At 36.9% G+C, this 20,198-nt stretch overlaps 1 long non-coding RNA gene across 4 annotated transcripts in view; it reads right to left on the reverse strand.

The window, feature by feature from the left end:
- The window catches only part of LOC130927493 (uncharacterized), an 88,303-nt gene that overhangs the window by 33,991 nt on the left and 34,114 nt on the right, over positions 1–20,198 (reverse strand). For 3 of the 4 annotated variants that reach the window (XR_009066441.1, XR_009066442.1, XR_009066440.1), the window contains one exon: positions 1–96. This is a non-coding gene — a long non-coding RNA (uncharacterized LOC130927493). The other variant, XR_009066439.1, reaches the window with a different exon arrangement.

Below are 20,198 nucleotides of genomic sequence, written 5' to 3' on the forward strand. Positions count from 1 at the left end.
CCCAGCTTCATCTTCAATCTCGTCACCATTTCCCGGCGCTGTCCCGTGCTCCTCTGACTCCGAGCGTGATTCCGGCGTCACTCTTTAAACTTTTGCCTGGTCCATCAGTGGGTGAGAGAGGAGGAGGAGGAGAGAGAAAAAGAGAGAGAGAGAAAAGAGACGCCATTGGGTAACAAGTTCTCACCCACGTCCTTGCTTGGACAAATCACACACGCTCTCTTAAAAAGAAAAAAAATCTTCACTCGTCTGCCTTTTATTCCTGCTGTTGCATTCTTCCGAGTGTAATCAGTAACAGGCTCACAGTGACACACACACACACACACACACACACACACACACACACACACACACACACACACACACAAATATATATCTATATATTCCTATGTGTGTGTCCCTCTGGGCTAAAGGTGCTTTCCCAGCGCTCTGGAGACGTCGCAGCCGTTAAAACTCTCCCAAGTAGTGCTATCACATGTTTCCTTTCTATCTCCCTTGCTCGGCCCCCCGACACACACACGCTCTCTCACTCTCTCACGCATACACACACACACACTCGGGATCAGCGCTCCAGCACTCTTTATAGCGTGGCTCCTCAAATGAAAAAACAAAAAGGGGGGCAGGCCAAGGGGAGTGTCCTGTTACACGGCTCTCAATTGAGGTTAGGGAGAGGACATCCATTGAGGAAAAAAAAGCGAGAGGAGGGAAGACGAAGGAAGGGGAGGAGAGGGGGGGTATGTGTGTGTGCGTGTATCGCGAGCCGGCAGGAAACCCCCGGCAAAAGAGCTGGAAATGGACCTGAAGGGTGTCCAAAGAGGCTGGGGTCTTCACTCAATAGTACACTGTAAATGCTAACATACAACTTAATTAAATATGGCGGAAAACATAGACAAGGCTGAAAAAGCAGTTTCCGCTCTTGCGCCCCTCTCTAAAATAAACTGCTGTATTCTAAGCCAAAAGAACTGTTGTGTTTGATAAAACAATATGTTTATCTTCTGCCATAGCAGATTCATGGCGCATGAAGCCACTGAACTATGTTTAATTTGTCCGTTTTACCCGGGAAACCCCGGTTTACAGACATCGCGCAACAGCTTTTGTTTCAACCCAGCCATAAAACGAAGGCAATTTATTATATTTATTAGTGCTGCCACGATTAATCGATTAACTCGAGTATTCGATTAGAAAAAAATATTCAAATTAAATTTTGTTTCTTCGAGTATTCGTTTAATTAAAGTGACGTTGTAATGGTTTATTTTGGAAGTGTTTGCATTCAGTTTTATTGATTAGTGTTTGAATGCAAAAAATAAATTTGAAACTCAAAAAACAAAAAAAAAAAACAAAAAATGCATGTGAAAGCTATTTTTCTTTGTTTTTTGTGTTTTTTTTGATTGAAGTTTTTTTTTATTCAAGCAACTTTTTAAAAAAAAAATTTAATTGAAATTATGATGATTTGTGTTTGGGCCACATTTTGGCTAGGACATTTTTGTCTTTATTATTCAATCCAAAAATAAGTTGCTTCAAAAAAAAATATATTTTCAAAAAGAAAAATCACTTCAATCAAAAAAAAAAAAGTTTTTGGATGTGAAAAAATATTTGAGATTGAAAAATTTGCATTTGAACACTTAATTTTTCATTGAAAAAGTTTTCCTTGATTGAAGCAATCCTTTTTGTATTTAGGCCATATTATGGGTAGGACATTTGTGTCTAAATCATTCAATCCCCCAAAAGTTGCTTCAATCAAAAAAAATATTTTCAATCAAAGAAAACAATCATTAGAAAAATAAAATTGCCCTCCCCTAATATTATATATATATATTATTTGAAAATTATATGCAAAGCAAATGACCGTCTAAGGTGCTAGTCACATTATGTGTTAAAAAAATAATTTTGACCCATTATAAAAATATATTTTTTGGCTCTTGTAGCAGTTTTATTGCTTTACAACTTTTATAGATATAGGAAAGTCAATTACATGCAATGACACTTTTCGGCCACCGGAAGGGCCTGGCCCCCCATTAAAATCCGCTAATGGTCGCGCAACCGCTTTTGTTTCAACCTAACCATAAAAAGGAGATAAGTAAACATATTTATTATTTGTAATGTCTGTCATTTTTAGCTTAGAATCATTAATTGATGTCTAAAATTTAGTATATTTTAAGATGATAAATAATCCATCCACACAAAGAAAAATTGAAAAAAATGTTTAAAAGGATAAATATATGAAAATGAAAATTTCGACCACTCCTTGATGTTTGCGATTTCTGCATCGCAACCCTTGTTATATTACCATGTTTCACCCATAAAATCCCCCCAAATTCCGGCTGTGGCCACTTATAGCTGTTTCTGTGTCTTGATCACACATGCATATAGGGCAATTTTGAAATTTGGCCAAATTGGGGGTCTCAGTGCGGAACTTCAAGTCACCTGAGTGTTTTCCGCCCATATGATAAGTGAACCGAACTCAATTTTCATCAACCTGTTGTAAATACAAATTTTTAATAAGTAAGTAGTAGAGGTGCAACAATCATTTTTAACAATATTTAACAATTATTATCAAATTAATTGACAACTATTTTGATAAACAATCGTTTATGACTAGGGCTGCAGCTATCGATTATTTTAGTAGTCGATTAGTCGGTGAACTAGTTATTATCCACCCAAATCAATAAAAATTAATGCAAACACTTTCCAAATAAACCATTACAACGCCACTTTAATTAAACAAATACTTGAAGCAGAAAAATTTAATTCAAATCTTTTTTTCAAATCTTCGAGTTAATCGATTAGTCGTTGCTGCACTTTTTTCACCTTTTTCACCTTAAACCCGTCTAAATTTTTAAATTGAAACATACATATAACTTTTGAGTTGTAAATATGGTCAGATTTTGTCATTATATTATTAGTGAGTTTACGTTGGAAAAAAACAAATTTTTGCCAATTTTCCAACATCTGTCTAAACTAGCATCTTAGTAATTTGATATTTAGCTGTTTTTTTGTGGGAATAGGTGTTTTAGCGATTTGTTAAGAACGTAAATAAAAATGTTAGCATTTCATAGCATTTAAGCTAGCGGATGTTTGCTATGCAAGTTAGCCAATAGCGTGCCGCACGAATGCTATTTTTAGAACGTGACGTCGCCATCGTAACAAGGAAATGGGACATGATAGACACGCCCTCGCATACAACCCATGTTATTTCTTGTTTTCTCTGTTAGTCTTTCAAAAAAGAGCGTGCCAATCCAACACTGCTGCTATGGAACTTGTAGAAACGCCTCTAGACATTTCAACATATGAAGGATGTTTTCTTCATACGTATCTCGTAGCCAAAAACCCGAAGGAAAAAATGTGAAGAATAGATCAACTTGTGCGGATGTCAAAAAAACAGTTTAACGCCAGCAAGGTGAAGCCATTCACATCTCATATGCAGTAAACATTTTTTGGGGGGCAATGGTCCTACAGAGGGTGAAGAGGTAAGCCATTTAGAATATTTTGACTTATTTTTTAGTGTGGCGTTTTTCCGTGCTGCTTCTGTCTTACAATGAATGACCTGAAAAAAATTAAAATGCTATCTGACTGCCACTGTTACCTTTTCTGTTGTTAAAAAAACAACTTTAATAAGGGGGAAGTGTAAATAAATGATAGAATTAAGATTTGTTATTAATGAAAAAATTAAAAGTGTTCGTTGGCTGTCACTGAGTAGCATTTGCGATCGCTACACAAAAATAGCAAAGAACGGTCAGAGACGTAAGACAACCAGACAATATATAAGAAAGACAGGGCATACGGTGGTAAAGGATAGATTGTTGAAACAGGAGAATGTCATTGTCAGTGGCGTAAGGCAACGCACACAAGAAAAAGGTGTCCATAAAAAAGCTACCTCTGGATCAGGTCAGCTCTTTTTCCTCTTTTTCAGCCCTTGACACTCAAGCCATCTCTTTAACTGAACGTCTGTATGTTCTTCCACATCTTTACCAGTGAATTTGGCACCAGGGACATCAGTTTCAGACAGAATTGGTAGGTTTAGCCCAGTAAACATCTCGTTCATACACTTTTTCAACGCATTTACTATTAGGCACAAACGGGAGGTTGACCCGCCTAGCCACAAATGCTAACGTCATGAATATTAATGAGCAAAAGTGATGTGTGGCTTGCAGTACGTAATTGTTCTTTTGTTGTACTTTGATCCTTATTTATTTATTTATTTTATACCGCTCAGGTATTTTATTAGGGCCCAAGCACCTACTGGCGCGAGATCCCTATTGTAATGCAAAGGATTTTTTTCCCCTTGGCAGATGAAAATGGAAAATTTGGAGGCCTTAACATGCGCGAAAACTTTGTATATACATGCGGCTTGGCGTAAATTTAGATCATTTTGTGACGTTGTGAAAAAGCTTAACAAAATGGCTCAGTGGCGCCTCCTTGAATTTTTCAAAAGGCCTCTCCTATTAGGTTTTTTTCAACTTAGAGAGATGAAATTTTGGAGTCGATAATTTGTGCAAAACTGCTCCAAAAAGTCTCTGCACCCATATTCCAATCCCAACAGGAAATCGGGTATTTTGGATTGAATGTGAAATTTTTATCGATTTACTGGGTGCACATTTGAGACCTTGGCACTTAGGGAGTTAATAGGATCCTCCCCAAAATTGGTGAGACTGTTCATGAGACATGTGATTTAAAGGTTATCAAAATTGTGAGTTTCCATTCACAGGCCTGGCCAGGGTGCCAAAGTTGGCTATTTTTTTTTTTTTTTTTTTTTTTTTTTGGCAAAAAGCCAAATTCAGTCAATGACTAATCCACATCCAAGGTTCAATCTTTTTCATACTTGAAATGGATGTGAGTATGTAGCGCCTTTTTTTTTGGAGGACCCTCTTCAATAGGGTTTTTTTTCTCCTTGATATGTGAATGCATTTCTAATCCCCCCCAAAATAAGCAAATTTTAAGCAAGTTAGGTTCTTATGAGATGATGAAATGGGGACGATCTGCCACCACCCTGACCTGAGTGCCGTCCCAGTTGTGCCAAACTGCGAGGGCCCGTTCAGTCCTGCTTGCAAGCCTAGTTTATTTTTAAAGTGCAATTCTGTATAATTTGAAAAAACACTCGGGTTAAAAAAAAAAGACGCACCTGAACATAAGTCACAGGCCTGTCCAAAAGATGAATCTTATGATATGGAAAATACCCCCCACCCCCACCACAAAACAGACAATCACAATATAATAGAGCTGGTCCTGATCTTTTCACTTGATACAACTTAAACTACTGACATGAATAAAAGACGTGTTAGGCGACTTCAACAACTGAAAAGGAAACAGCTAACGATACAGGCGGCCACGTGTTGACCTGAAAGCAACCTTGGTCCTCGCCCTTGGTGTGCCCCCAACATCCTCTGCCAGCCTTCACCTACTTCCTGCCATTCTAGCCCCACACACGGCACCGCTGTGGACCACACCTATCGACCCCTCACCGCACCCTTCTCCACCCACTCGGGGGTTCGGGGCGGAGGGAGCCTCAAACCTCCAGGAATGACATAGCTGGTGGCTTACTCACAGAAGGCCGTGTGACTCATCAAAGGCGACGCCGCTGCTGCTGCACCCATGTTACACACACATTGCCACACGTTGTCTTTGTCAGGATTCATTCATAACTTTCAAATCCAAACCCTGAGTCACTTCCCAGGACATTTGACCCAAATAACTAAAAGAGTCAAAAGTCCTGAGCTATGCATTCAAATCTAAATGTTTACACAGAGATTGATTTATTTATATATCTATTTTTTAACCCTATCAGGGAGAGTCGACAGCTATTCAAAAGTTCACAGACTAGACTAGACTAGATATTATCGGGTTGCTGGTAATTACGGCCAATGAAAGCATTTAAAATAATATCGGATCATAGACTATATAAAGGGGGCCTGCATTGTTGTGGAATCACAGACAAAGAGCTTTTTTTGTTGAAAATTCTTGTGAGTAAATGCTTAAATCCCTGAATTCTTGATATAGACGTAAAGCAGTCTCGATTCTTGGTTAAAAGCAAAAAAAAAAAAAAAAAACTGAAAAAAAACAGCTTTTAGAGACAGAAACAGAAACAGAGCTGTTAGAGAATGTAGCTAGCGGCCGCCTGACGTAAATAGAATTTTTCCGGTGAAAGTTCTTTTGAATAAATGCTTAAATGACCAAATTCTTTATAGATATGGATGTAAAACGGTCTCGATTTTTGGTTGAAAGCGGAAATAAAAAAAAACAAACAAACCTGCAGTTAGCATTTATTTTAAGTAAACATGTCGAAGTACAATGCTAGCCTGTTAGTGAATGTAGCTAGCGGCCGCCAGACGTAAATAGAGCTTTTCCAGTTAAAATTCTTGTGAGTAAATGCTTAAATCCCCGAATTCTTTATAGATATGGTGGTAAAGCAGTCTCGATTCTTGGTTAAAAGCAAAAAAAAAAAAAAAAAAAAAAAACTGTGCAGTTAGCTTTTATTTTACGTAAACATTTCAAAGTACAATGCTAGTCTGTTAGTGAATGTAGCTAACGGCCGCCTGACGTAAACAGAGCTTTTCTGGTGAAAATTCTTGTGAATAAATGCTTAAATCCCCGAATTCTTTATAGATATGGACGTAAAACAGTCTCGATTCTTGGTTAAAAGCAGAAGAAAAAAAAAGTGCAGTTAGCATTTATTTCATGTAAACATTTCGAAGTACAATGCTAGTCTGTTAGTGAATGTAGCTAATGGCTGCCTGACGTAAACAGAGCTTTTACGGTGAAAATTCTTGTGAATAAATGCTTAAATCCCCGAATTCTTTATAGATATGGACGTAAAACAGTCTCGATTCTTGGTTAAAAGCAAAAAAAAAAAAAAACGTGCAGTTAGCATTTATTTCACGTAAACATGTCGAAGTACAATGCTAGTCTGTTAGTGAATGTAGTTAGCGGCCGCTTGATGTAAACAGAGCTTTTCTGCTGAAAATTATGGTGGATAAATGCTTAAATCCCCGAATTCTTTATAGATATGGACGTAAAACAGTCTCGATTCTTGGTTAAAAGCAAAAAAGAAGAAGTGCAGTTAGCATTTATATCACGTAAATATGTCGAAGTACAATGCTAGTCTGTTAGTGAATGAAGCTAGCGGCCGCCTGATGTAAACAGAGCTTTTCTGGTGAAATTTATTGTGAAAAATGCTTAAATCTCCGAATTCTTGATAGATATGGATTTTTAAAAAGTCTCGATTTTTGGTTAAAAGCAAAAAATTACCCATGCAATTAGCATTTATATCACGTAACTATGTCGAAGTACAACGCTAGTCTGTTAGTGAATGTAGCTAGCGGCCGCCTGATGTAAACAGAGCTTTTCTGGTTAAAATTCTTGTGATTAAATGCTTAAATCTCCGAATTCTTGATAGATATGGATTTTTTAAAAGTCTCGATTTTTGGTTAAAAGCAAAAAATTACCCATGCAATTAGCATTTATATCACGTAACTATGTCGAAGTACAACGCTAGTCTGTTAGTGAATGTAGCTAGCTGACGCCTGATGTAAACAGAGCTTTTCCGGTGAAAATTCTTGTGAAAAAAATAATTAAATCCCCAAATTCTTTATAGATATGGACGTAAAACAGTCTCGATTCTTGGTTAAAAGCAAATAAAAAAATAAAAATAAAAAAAACGTGATGTTAGCATTTATTTTATGTAAATGTTGCAAACTACGATGCCAATGAGAAGTGGCTAATTTTTATTTTTTTTTAAATTTTCTGAAAATGTGTCTATATTAGGTGACATGTCTTGTTTTCTCATGTATATTTATATTTGCCCCCCCCCAAAAAATGTTTTGTCCGATTATTTGATTGATCGATAGAATTTTCAGTCGAATACTCGATTACTAAAATATTCGATAGCTTCAGCCCTACAGTATATACACATGGATTTTAAAAAACTAATAATGTATACTATGTACTGTAAATGTTGATAAAGAACTATGCAGATTCAGTACTAGTATCTTCAGGTGAGAGTCTTGCTCGAATAGAATTGATACCCCAAAATAACACGTACAGCCCCATTTAAAGCTATCGCAGTAAGCACAAAGAGCTACAACACGGGGTGTCATGCGGACTTGAAAGAATCTGTGGTTGGAACACGGCTGCGATGGGATGGATTTGGGCAAAAAGCCTCAGCCTCCGGCGCGGCGCTAGCTCGATGCGACGACATAAAACGAGTGGGTGTGCGTGAATCACCGCCTGTCGCGTGTCGATCCCATGAATGAACGGGTCTGTGCGCGCGTGTTGCTCGGCGTCGGGTCCGACGGGCGCTGCTGAGTTGTGGCAGCAGGCAGCGCTGGAACGGGGGATGAGTCAAGACCGCAGTGGCTCAAATGACTCCGCCACTGCCAAATCACATCAGGACTCAAATAAACACCGTCTTATGCCTGTCATTATTTAGCGTTCTGTCACCGGTCGGAAGATTTTGCGCAAAATAGACACGGGCGGAAATTTGACATTTTTATGATTTAAAAAAAAAAAAAAAAAAAAAAAAGCAAAATGCAAGTATGTTATTGACTAGAATTTGAAGGCAAAATGAGGCCCATGTTGCTGGGAGAACTGACAATTACAAAACATGGTCATCCTTGTTCTCATCGGAAATTAGTTGCATTCGTACCCAACATTAGACTGAAACTATGGTCTAAAGTCATCTATTTGCAGGAGTATTTAACAATAAAAATTGTTTACTACAAGTAGTCTCCAGGTTAAGACAGACTCAACTTAAGCGATTTAAACTTTACGACGCCGAAGACTCGTCCGTTGTTTTGTTTCCAGTACCTTGTTGAACCTCACAGCAGTGTGGTTTTCGTCAACGATGACTATGACGAAAATATTTCGTCGACGAACAATTTCTTTCATGACGATGACGAGACGATAAGGAGCTAATAACGAGTCTTGGAGACTAAAATGCAACAAGACTAATGCTAGTTTTGACTCACGGGACGAGAACGAGACGAAAATGCTCCACAGTTTCCGTCACATGTTCACATTGTGTGACATTTTATGTGTAGTTAGCCAGCATTGTAGCAGTGTCTGGTTGTGTCACTCATGTGATGTGCTGCACCCCCCACCGAATCACCAGTGTCCTTTCCAGTCTCCAAACTTGCGCACACAGTAAGATTTGTTTTCTTATCTTGGTCAGAGATCATTTACAATTTTGCTTTAGGCTTTAAAGGTCTGTGCTGAGAGATCATCACACAGTAAATGTAACTCGTAGCGTTAGCTGAGCATTCGCGTTAGCATTACTAATGGCAAGCGTCCTCTTCAACTCTCGAACAACTTTTCCTACAAACAGTTCGTTGCGTCCAGGTGGGTGTAATTCATTGAAAATAATGTAGTTTTCCTGTTGAGTGAAGAATCGAGACTGTTTTACGTCCATATCTATAAAAGAATTCAGGGATTTAAGCATTTATTCACAAGAATTTGCAACGGAAAAAGTTCTTTGTCTGTGATATGGCAGCCGCTAATTTGCTTACTGACTAGCATCATTGTTCGCAATATTTACGTACAATAAATGCTAATTGCATGGTTTTTTGCTTTTCACCAAGAATGAAGACTGTTTTATGTCTACAGCTATAAAGAATTCAGGGATTAAGCATTTATTCACAATATTTCAACGAAAAAAGATCTTTGTTTAGATATGGCGGCCGCTAATTTGCTTACTGACTAGCATTTTAGTTCGGAATATTTACGTAAAATAAATGACAACTGCACGTTTTTTAACCAAGAATTGAGACTGTTTTATGTCCATATCTATTACGAATTCAGGGATTTAAGCATTTATTCATAAGAATTTTGAACGGAAAAAACTCTTCGTTTACATATGGTGGCCGCTAATTTGCTTACTGACTAGCATCATAATTCGCAATATTTATGTAAAATAAATTCTAACTGCCCGGTTCTCTGTTCTTTTAACAAGGAATCAAGACTGTTTTACAGCCATATCTATAAATAATTCAGGGATTTAAGCATTTATTCACAAGAGTTTTCAACGGAAAAAGCTCTTTGCTCACATATGGTGGCCACAAATTTGCTTTCTGACTAGCATTATAGTTCGCAATATATACGTAATATAAATGCTAACTACACTTTTATTTGCTTTTAACTAGGGCTGTCCCAAACGACTAATTTTCTCCCGATTAGTCAGCCGATTATTTTTACGATTAGTCGACTAATCTAATAATTAAATTTTTTTTTTTTTTTTTTTTACTAATTTAGCAATGAAATTTTTGTTGACGCTTATCAATTCACAAAAAACATATTGGAACACTCAAATTATTTATTAAAGTACAAATAAACACGTAAATAACAATAATAAATCACAAATAAACAATGAGTTCAAATGCTGATAGAATTAACTAGTGTAGCATCCCGATTGAAAAGATGGTCTCTTAAACTGATGGTTTACAACTTTTATTCCATCCTTGATGTAAACACACCGTAAGAGCTACGGTGCACACAAATAAAGCAACACAATTAGAAATTAACAAAAACTTTTCACCTTTTTCCTTTTAAACCTTATTTATATATCAATGAATTGCCTATATGAATTGCCTTTACCTTATTACCTTATCATTGACAATCTCTCCCTTGAGTGCAATGACTGTATATACTGTATATATTTATGACCTTTTAACCTTATATAATTTTCTATACATTAAAATAAACCATAACATGAAATAAACCTTTCAATTAGCATTAAGAACAATACTAATAGCACTTATAGGCCCATTGTCAATGAAACATTATTATTTAGTAAGGCGACAGCACCCTCTGGTGTACAAAAAATGAAGGAAAAAAAAAATTACAAACTGCGTGGAGGCGCTTGAGTTGTTTATTCACGGCCGACATGCAGCCAAGCTTGGCACTGAACAGACAGGACAGAAGAGTGTACTCTCCTTTGTTTCTTTGAAATAAGTCAATGTTTTGGACACTCTGGTGCGCTTTTTTTTGGCTTTGTGCCGCTTTCCCCGCTTGCAAACAGAGCATCCGACATTCTAACTTTCCACGCATATATTTTTTTAACCCTTCATTAACCGTCGACGGGATGTTGTGCTCGTCGACGGATTTACGTCATCGATGACGTCGACTATGTCGACTAGTTGGGACAGCTCTACTTTTAACCAAGAATCATGACTGTTTTCACGTCTATAACTATAAAGAATTCAGGGATTTAAGCATTTATTCACAAGAGTTTTCAACGGAAATAGCTCTTTGTTTATATATGGTGGCCGCTAAATTGCTTACCGACTATCATCATAGTTTGCAATATTTACACAAAATAAATGCTAACTGCATGTTTTATTTAGCTTTTAACCAAGAATCAAGACTGTTTTACGTCCATATTGATAAAGAATTCAGGGATTTAAGCATTTATTTACAAGAGTTTTCAACGGAAAAAGCTCTTTGTTTACATATGGCGGCCGCTAATTTGCTTACTGACAGGCATCATTGTTTGCAATATTTACGTAAAATAAATGCTAACTGCACATTTTTTTTTGCTTTTAACCAAGAATCGAGACTGTTTTACGTCCATATCAATAAAGAATTCAGGGATTCAATCATTTATTCACAAGAATTTTCAACAGAAAAAGCTCTTTGTTTACATATGGTGGCCGCTAATTTGCTTACTGACTAGCATCATAGTTTACAATATTTACGTGAAAATAAATGCTAACTACATGTTTTTTTTGTTTTTTGTTTTGCTTTTAACCAAGAATCGAGACTGTTTTACGTCCGTATCTGCAAAAAAAAATCAGGGATTTCAGCATTTATTCACAAAAATTTTCAACAGAAACAGCTCTTTGTTTACATATGGCGGCTGCTAGTTTACTTACTGACTAGCATCATAGTTCGCAATATTTACGTGAAAAATAATAACTGCTACATTCACTAATAGACTAGCAGCACATTCGACATATTTATGTAAAATAAATGCTAACTGCCCGTTTTTTTTTTTTTTTTTTTTTTTTTTGCTTTTAACCAAGAATCGAACTCGTAGCGTTAGCTGAGCATTCGCGTTAGCATTACTAATGGCAAGCGTCCTCTTCAACTCTCGAACAACTTTTCCTACAAACAGTTCGTTGCGTCCAGGTGGGTGTAATTCATTGAAAATAATGTAGTTTTCCTGTTGAGTGAAGAATCGAGACTGTTTTACGTCCATATCTATAAATAATTCTGGGATTTAAGCATTTATTCACAAGAATTTTCAACGGAAAAGGCTCTTTGTCTGTGTTTCCACTTGGTCAGCTTTGACGGAAATAGGCTCCCTGCTCCCTGTAAATCGGCCCCACGTACCGTCAATACATTATGAAGTCTATGCAAGAGACGTCTGAGTGCTCCTATATGGAAGCATTATTGAACAACAGTCCAGCCAGGCCCAATGCTACCACCAGAAGGCAGTGTATCCACCACCATTAAACAAACTCTTTGGATAGTTCAATTTTTAAAGGGTTTTAATACCGATTTACGTGGAAATTCAGGTTACGTCGCCAGCGTAGGGTCGGAAGCTTGTTCGTAACCCCAGGACTACCTGTATTGTATTTCTTCAAAAAAAGTAGTATCGGTACAGTATCGAATTGGTATCAGGAGCCAAAAAAAAGGTATCTGTGCAATACTAGTTATTACAACATAATAGGTATTTTTTGCCGTTTTAGAATGCGAGTATCAGTTCATTGTGAGAGCTGCCTGCTCGCTTTCTCCGGGTGGTTACAAGGGTGGAGATGATGTGCATTTCAACAGGCGGGGGCCCTTCCTTCATCTTGCCACACACACACAATAGAAAGGAAGTTGGGGATTCCTGAGATTCCTGCGGACAAAAAGGTGTGAACCCGGGCAGCCGAGTAGCCTGGGAATTCTGCGGCAAAGCGCTCGGGTAGCAGTTTAATGGGCAACAGAGGTGCTGGTGACACAACCGCCGATAAACAAGACTTTCAAAGATAAGGTCAAAGAATTTAAACAGCAGAGGTAAAGTGAAGGAGGGGTCAGGGGTGAGGGGATGAAACAGATAACAAAGTCAACGTTAACATTTTTGGGATGTTTGGGAAGCTAAGAAATGATTGTAAAGCTAATCACTTCTCAGCTCTACCATTTTTCATATTTGATACACAAACAAAAGAGTCACATTACAGGGTAGCACAGATCGAAAGACGTAATTCTTAAAAGATAAATGTTAGTTTGAGTTATAGTAATTTGATATTAAAACTAGGGCTGTCAAACGATTAAAATTTTTAATCGAGTTAATTACAGCTTAAAAATTAATCGTAATTAATTGAAATTCAAAACATCTATAAAATATGCCATATTTTTCTGTAAATTATTGTAGGAATGGAAATAAAAGATACAAGACGGATATATACATTCAACATACGGTACATAGGTACATTATTCACATTCTGTTAAAGCGATCCATGGATAGAAAGACTTGTAGTTCTTAAAAGAGAAATATTAGTACAAGTTATAGAAATTTTATATTAAAATCCCTCTTAATGTTTTCGTTTTAATAAAATTTGTAAAATTTTCAATCAAAAAATAAACTTGTAGCTCGCCAATGTTGATGTCAATAATTACACCATGCTCACTCATTGTGCTTAAACCCATAAAATCATTTGGACCCTAGTAGCCCACCATTGTTGATGTCAATGATTACACAATTCTCATGGTGCTTAAACCCATAAAATCAGTTGCACCCAAGCGCCAGCAGAGGGTGACAAAACCCAAAAAAACACAAGTAACAAGTGGACATTCCACTGTGCTGTCATTTTAATCTGTTTGAGCTGGGCATGTGCGTTAAATGCGTCAAATATTTTAACGTGGTTAATTTAAAAAAAAAAATTCTGCCCGTTAACACGATAATTTTGACACCCCTAATTAAAACCCCTCTTAATGTTTTCGTTTTAATAAAAATTAGGGCTGTCAAACGATAAATTTTTAATTGAGTATTATACGAGTATGATATATACATTCAACATACGGTACATAAGTACTGTATTTGTTTATTATAACAATAAATCAACAAGATGACATTAACATTATTAACATTCTCTTAAAGTGATCCATGGATAGAAAGACTTGTAGTTCTTAAAAGATAAATGTTAGAACAAGTTATAGAAATTTTATATTAAAACCCCTCTTAATGTTTTCGTTTTATTAAAATTTGTAAAATTTTCAATCAAAAAATAAACTAGTAGCTCGCCAATGTTGATGTCAATAACTACACCATGGTCACTCATTGTGCTTAAACCCATAAAATCATTTGGACCCAAGCACCAGCAGAGGGCGCCAAACACCAAAAAACAAGTAACAAGCGGACATTACACTGCTGTCATTTTAATCTTTCTGAGCGGGGCATGTGCGTTAATTGCGTCAAATATTTTAACGTGATTAATTAAAAAAATTAATTAACGCCCGTTAACGTGATAATTTTGACAGCCCTAATAAAAATTTTAAAATTAGTTTAATAGCTTTGGTAGGTCGCCATTGTTGTTGACGATGCAATGAACTGGCGCTGCTGTGCTTCCACAGTGTCACTCTTTAGGTACATAAACATGTCGTCGGTTCTGCCCTTCCAGTTCGAACCCGAGCAGAAAAATGATGAGCAGGACAATACTATTGATATTTCACAAAACGAGCAGCAAAAGCAATAGATGAGTCGTAGACCACAGGACTATACTTTCACGTGATATCAGCGTCATGCTTTTCCTTATAATGCAATCCCAACCCACATGCCTTGTGTCTTTGCGCGGTAAAACCTGAAAGCATTTTGGTCCGCAAATGCAGAAACAAGCAGACAACAATAACATAGGGATTGCGTAAAAAGGTTTATTGAACACACAAAAAAATGCAAGACACAAAAACGGTCCACGACGGTAGATCGGGATCAATTAAAAAAAAATGAAAGAGGGAAAACTGCGGCGAGTGGCAGGCGAACGGAAAAAACAAGGTAAAGATGCAACTCGCGACGATGGGGTCAAGAATAAAAACAGTCAAATGGCAGCAGGTCAATATATCTCGGCAAGCCGCCTAGGATCGGTTTATATAGGAACAATGAATAGGAACATGATGGGAACAATGAAGGAACTATTCAATAGGGCTGTCAAACGATTAAAATTTTTAATCGAGTTAATCACAGCTTAAAAATGAATTAATCGTAACTAATCGCAATTCAAACCATCCCTAAAATATGACATGTTTTTCTGTAAATTATTGTTGGAATGGAAAGATAAGGCAAGACGGATATATACATTCAACATACTGTACATAAGTACTGCATTTGTTTATTATAACAATAAATCCACAAGAAGGCATTAACATTATTAACATTCTTTCTGTGAAAGGGATTCACAGATAGAAAGACTTGTAATTCCTAAAAGATAAATGTGAAAACAAGTTATAGTAATTTTATATTAAAACCCCTCTGTATTTTTTCATTTTAATAAAATTTGTAAAATTTTCAATCAAAAAATAAACTAATAGCTCTCCATTGTGGAAGGTAGTAATTGAAATACACCACAAGGTGTCAAGGACGAATTTTAAATTAATTAGAGATCTAGCCAAGTTTTTCTAGTACGTTTTGCCCGTCGACTGACGCCGTAGTTTCCGGGTTCATTGTACCTTACGTTCATTTTAGTGTTGACTTTACAACGTACGAGACCTCTGATAGTTTGTATATTGTGACTAAATATTGCCATCTAGTGTATTTGTTGAGCTAAACGAAATGTTTGAATAGAGTTTGACCAAAGTCTAAGTATTATTTTGCATAGCTATTTTGATTGGGAATGCAAGTTCTCTTTGCATTGAGCGCTTTTCTTTTTGTGAACATTATTTATTTTAAGAGATAGGAATATTATTTTTGTCGTGTTTTCAATAAATGATACTGTAGCGACTTAACTGTTCCATTCAAATACATGGTGGGAAGTTGGGCAACCATGACTGTCAGTGGTGGCTGCAAATGGTATATCTTCTCTGTGTTGTGTTCAATATAGGGTGTTGAGAAAAAGATCATCTCCTGTCATTCTTCCCCACGTCGCTCGCCACAATAGTAATATTTGTTGCGGAAGAGATGCTAACGCTTATGCCTATGAATAGCGCCGTCCCAATGAATGCCTGTGTCCACTCCACTCGCTTGTCTCTGCCTTTTAGCTCTCAATATATATAAAACGGCGCCATTGTAGTCTGTTTGCGGCAATGCATGAGTGGGTCGTTCCGCGCCTACGTTAAATGTGTGAAATATTTTAACGTGATTAATTTAAAAAATTAATTACCGCCCGTTAACGTGATAAATTTGGCAGCCCTACTATTCAAAAATTCAAACTAGGAGTTGATTTCTCCACTAGAGGGCACTCATGCTCTTTGGACACATGATGCTTTATCTCTGTAAAAAAAATTTCTCTCACTGGAATTCAATGATTTTTTTTCGTAGTCCTTTGGCTTAAAGTGGTTATGTAATAGGTTATAGTACCGTATAATAATAAGTTCATATAAATAACTTTGTGCTAAAAAAAAAAAAAAATTAAAGAAAAATCAAAGATTGTAAGCAGTTACTCACAATGTTACTCATTACTTGATTATTCTTTTCACCCAAATTTTTTTACTTGTACCTGAGTACATTTTATGGATGACTACTTTTACTTGAGTAATATTATTTTAAAAGTAACGATACTCTTACTTAAGTCCAATTTTTGGCTACTCTACCCACCGCTGGCCATCAATGACACTAACAAGGAAGTGACCCGAAAATGCCCCAAAACGAATAGCAAGTGATAGAAAACCTACAGTAGCAAAGCATCCCCACACATTTTTTCTAGAAGTTGCATTTTCTTGTTTATCTTAATATTTTTTTTTTGCTATTTTGTTTAACCTCACAGGAGGTCAAGGGGCTGACTGCATCAAGCCAGTTTGTTTGGAACTCTCAATGCAACTGTGATGTCACAGTCACGCTGGTAAGGCATGACTGCAAGTCTTATCTGTGCCCACTAGGCTTGCTCTACAATGCTCACTCCTTCTTTTTGTACGTGTGCGTGGGTGCATTAGCCTCTAGTAACCCCTCAGACACAGGTAAACTGCAGCAGCTTTACCCGTGCTGCTTTTGGGTGACACAGGAATTATGCGTGCTCTCCGGAATAATGACGCCACATGCAAAGTCTTTTCTATTTTCATTCCACACAACAGTGGAACTATTTGTGGAACAACCGGCGCTGGGGCCACTCAAAGCTTTCCCGGAGGGTCTATTTTTTGAGATTTGGCTCTGACCCCAGCCACTTCTCCCCAGCAACTCACAAACTTTTGGCTTTAGTGTAGGGCTGCAGCTATCGATAATTGAAGTAATCGATTAAGCGATCAATTACTTCGAATAATCAAGTCATCGGATTAGTAACATTTAATGCGTTGCAGAGTAAATTTTAGCTGATGTAAAACAAAAGCTTGCTAAGACTGCACCTTCAAAATTGCATTAAATGCAAATACAAAATAAAATTCCCAAGTGTTTTATCAAACTATGCAGCATTGCACTTTCATTTCACAAGAGCAATAAATGCATTTAAATAGATAAATGAGGATCAAAGTACAACAAAAAGACAATTGACTAACGAGCATAGCAAGAGTCCTCTAGCTTAAATGTTATAAAATGCTAACTTTTTTTTTTTTTTTTAACATTGCTCATAACAAATCGTTCAGAAACATATTCCCACAAAAAAAAAATTAAAAAACAGCTAAATACAGTACCCTCCATAATTATTGGCACCCCTGAAAAAGGTGTGTTTTTTAGCCTCTAATATGTATACATTTTTAATTCAAATAATATGGGACCTTAATGGAAAAAAAAGAGAAAAATCCAACCTTCAATACAAGCGCATTCATTCAGTGGGGAAAAAAATCCCACATAAAGAAAAAAATATTTGACATCAAATAATGTGTGTCACAATTATTAGCACATATTAGGTTCCCAGGGCCTTTGGAAGCGAAACAGCCCCACAGCATCACTGACCCACCCCCATACTTCACAGTGGGTATGAGGTGCTTTTCAGCATGCACATCTTTCATGGCACGCCAGACCCACTTAGAGTGTTTGTTGCCAAAAAGCTCAATCTTGGTCTCATCTGACCAAAGCACACGGTCCCAGTTGAAGCCTGGGAACCTTGTTAGGGTGCATGGCAGCATAAATGCTTTGAAATACCAGGACATTTTAGGCAAATTGGCAAGGCAAATTTATTTATATCGCACAATTCAACACAAGACAATTTAAAGTGCTTTACATCACATGAAGACCATAAAAATCACATTTAAATCAACACAACGTAAAAACCAAGACAAAAGATTGCATTTAATCACAGATTAAAAATAAATGAATAAAAATAAAACAAAAATAAAAATAAAGCAAAAACTACTACTACTAATAATCATTGAAATCAGCAATAGAGATAAGCACAAGAGGAATAGAAGGCAGGTAGATTGAAATATATAGACAATTATGGATATGCAGTGCTAAACAAAAGCGTTTTTAGCCCTGATTTAAAGGAGCTAACAGTTTGAGCATACTTCAGACGTTCGGGTAACTTGTTCCAGAGGTGAGGAGCATAATAACTAAATGCTGCCTCACCCTGCTTGGTTCTTTGATTTTAAATCAAAATCTGTTGCCCTCTGCCCGAAAGCTGAAGATGGGTCGTCACTGGGTCTTTCAGCGAGACAATGACCCTAAACATATGGCCAAATCTACACGGAAATGGTTCACCAGACACAAAATCAAGCTCCTCCCATGGCCATCTCAGTCCCCAGACCTTGTTTTTTTTTGCAAAAGGGGGTTGTACAAAGTATTGACACCAGGGGTGCTAATAATTGTGACACACATTATTTGATGTCAAATAATTTTTTTCTTTATGTGGGATTTTTTTCCCCACTGAATGAATGCACTTGTATTGAAGGTTGGATTTTTCTATTTTTTTCCTTTAAGGTCCCATATTATTTAGAAAAATATATATATTACAAGCTAAAAAACACATCTTAACCAGGGGTGCCAATAATTATAGAGGGCACTTGTATATCTCTATACTAAATTACGAATGCATAATCAATCATATTAGCTTAAACAAAAACTTACAACCTTATGTTGGTCTTAACAGGGAGCAGCTGGATCCAGCCGTGTAAGATGAGTCACGTCATATTCACTGTTGCCACTAGAGGGCAGTGTAACCACCCAAATCAATAAAACTAAATGCAAACACTGTTAAAACAAACCATTACAACACCACTCTAATTAAGCGAATCCTCGAAGCAGCAAAATTTAGTTTGAAGCTTTTTTCTAATCAAATTACTCGAGGTGATCGGATATAGACTTCTTGTTCTTGAAGGATAAATGTCAATACAAGTTATAGTAATTTTATATTAAAACCCCTCTTAATGTTTTCATTTTAATAAAATTCGTAAAATTTTCAGTCAAAAAATAAACTAGTAGCTCGCCATTGTTGATGTTGCCAAGCGGGACGTTACATGGGCTCCCTGCCGTTCTTCCACAGTGTCCTTAACTACGTAAGGTAGTGATTGAAATACACCACAAGGTGTCAATGGCGAGTTTTAAATTAATTAATCTAGCCAAGGCAAAGTCTGAGTAAGTTTCATGTGTATTTTGCATAGCTATTTTGATTGGGAATGCCAGTTCTCTTTGCATTGAGCGCTTTCCTTTTTGTGAACAATTTTTCGAGAGATAGGAATATTATTTTTGTTGTGCTTTCACTAAATGATACTGTAGCGACTTAACAGTTCCGCCCAAATGCATGATGGGAAGTTGGGCAACCATGACTGTCAGTAGTGGCTGCAAATGGTATATGTTCTGCGTTGTGATCAATTATGCGTGTTAAGAAAAAGATCGTGTCCTGTGAGCGATAGGAATATTATTTTTGTTGTGCTTTGACTAAATGATACTGTAGCGACATAATTGTTCCGCCCAAATGCATGATGGGAAGTTGGGCAACCATGACTGTCAGTGGTAGGTTCTGCGTTGTGTTCAATTAAGCGTGTTAAGAAAAAGATCGTCTCCTGTCATTCTTCCCCACATCGTTTGCCACAATAATTATATTTGTTGTGAAAGAGTAGCAAAAGCTTATGGCAATAAAAGGCGCGGTCCAGTGAACGCCTGTATCCGCTCGCATTTCTCTGCCTTTTCGCTCTCAATGTGCTGAAACGGGCCC

Source organism: Corythoichthys intestinalis, chromosome 12 (assembly GCF_030265065.1).
Source record: "Corythoichthys intestinalis isolate RoL2023-P3 chromosome 12, ASM3026506v1, whole genome shotgun sequence".
Lineage (NCBI taxonomy): Eukaryota > Metazoa > Chordata > Actinopteri > Syngnathiformes > Syngnathidae > Corythoichthys > Corythoichthys intestinalis.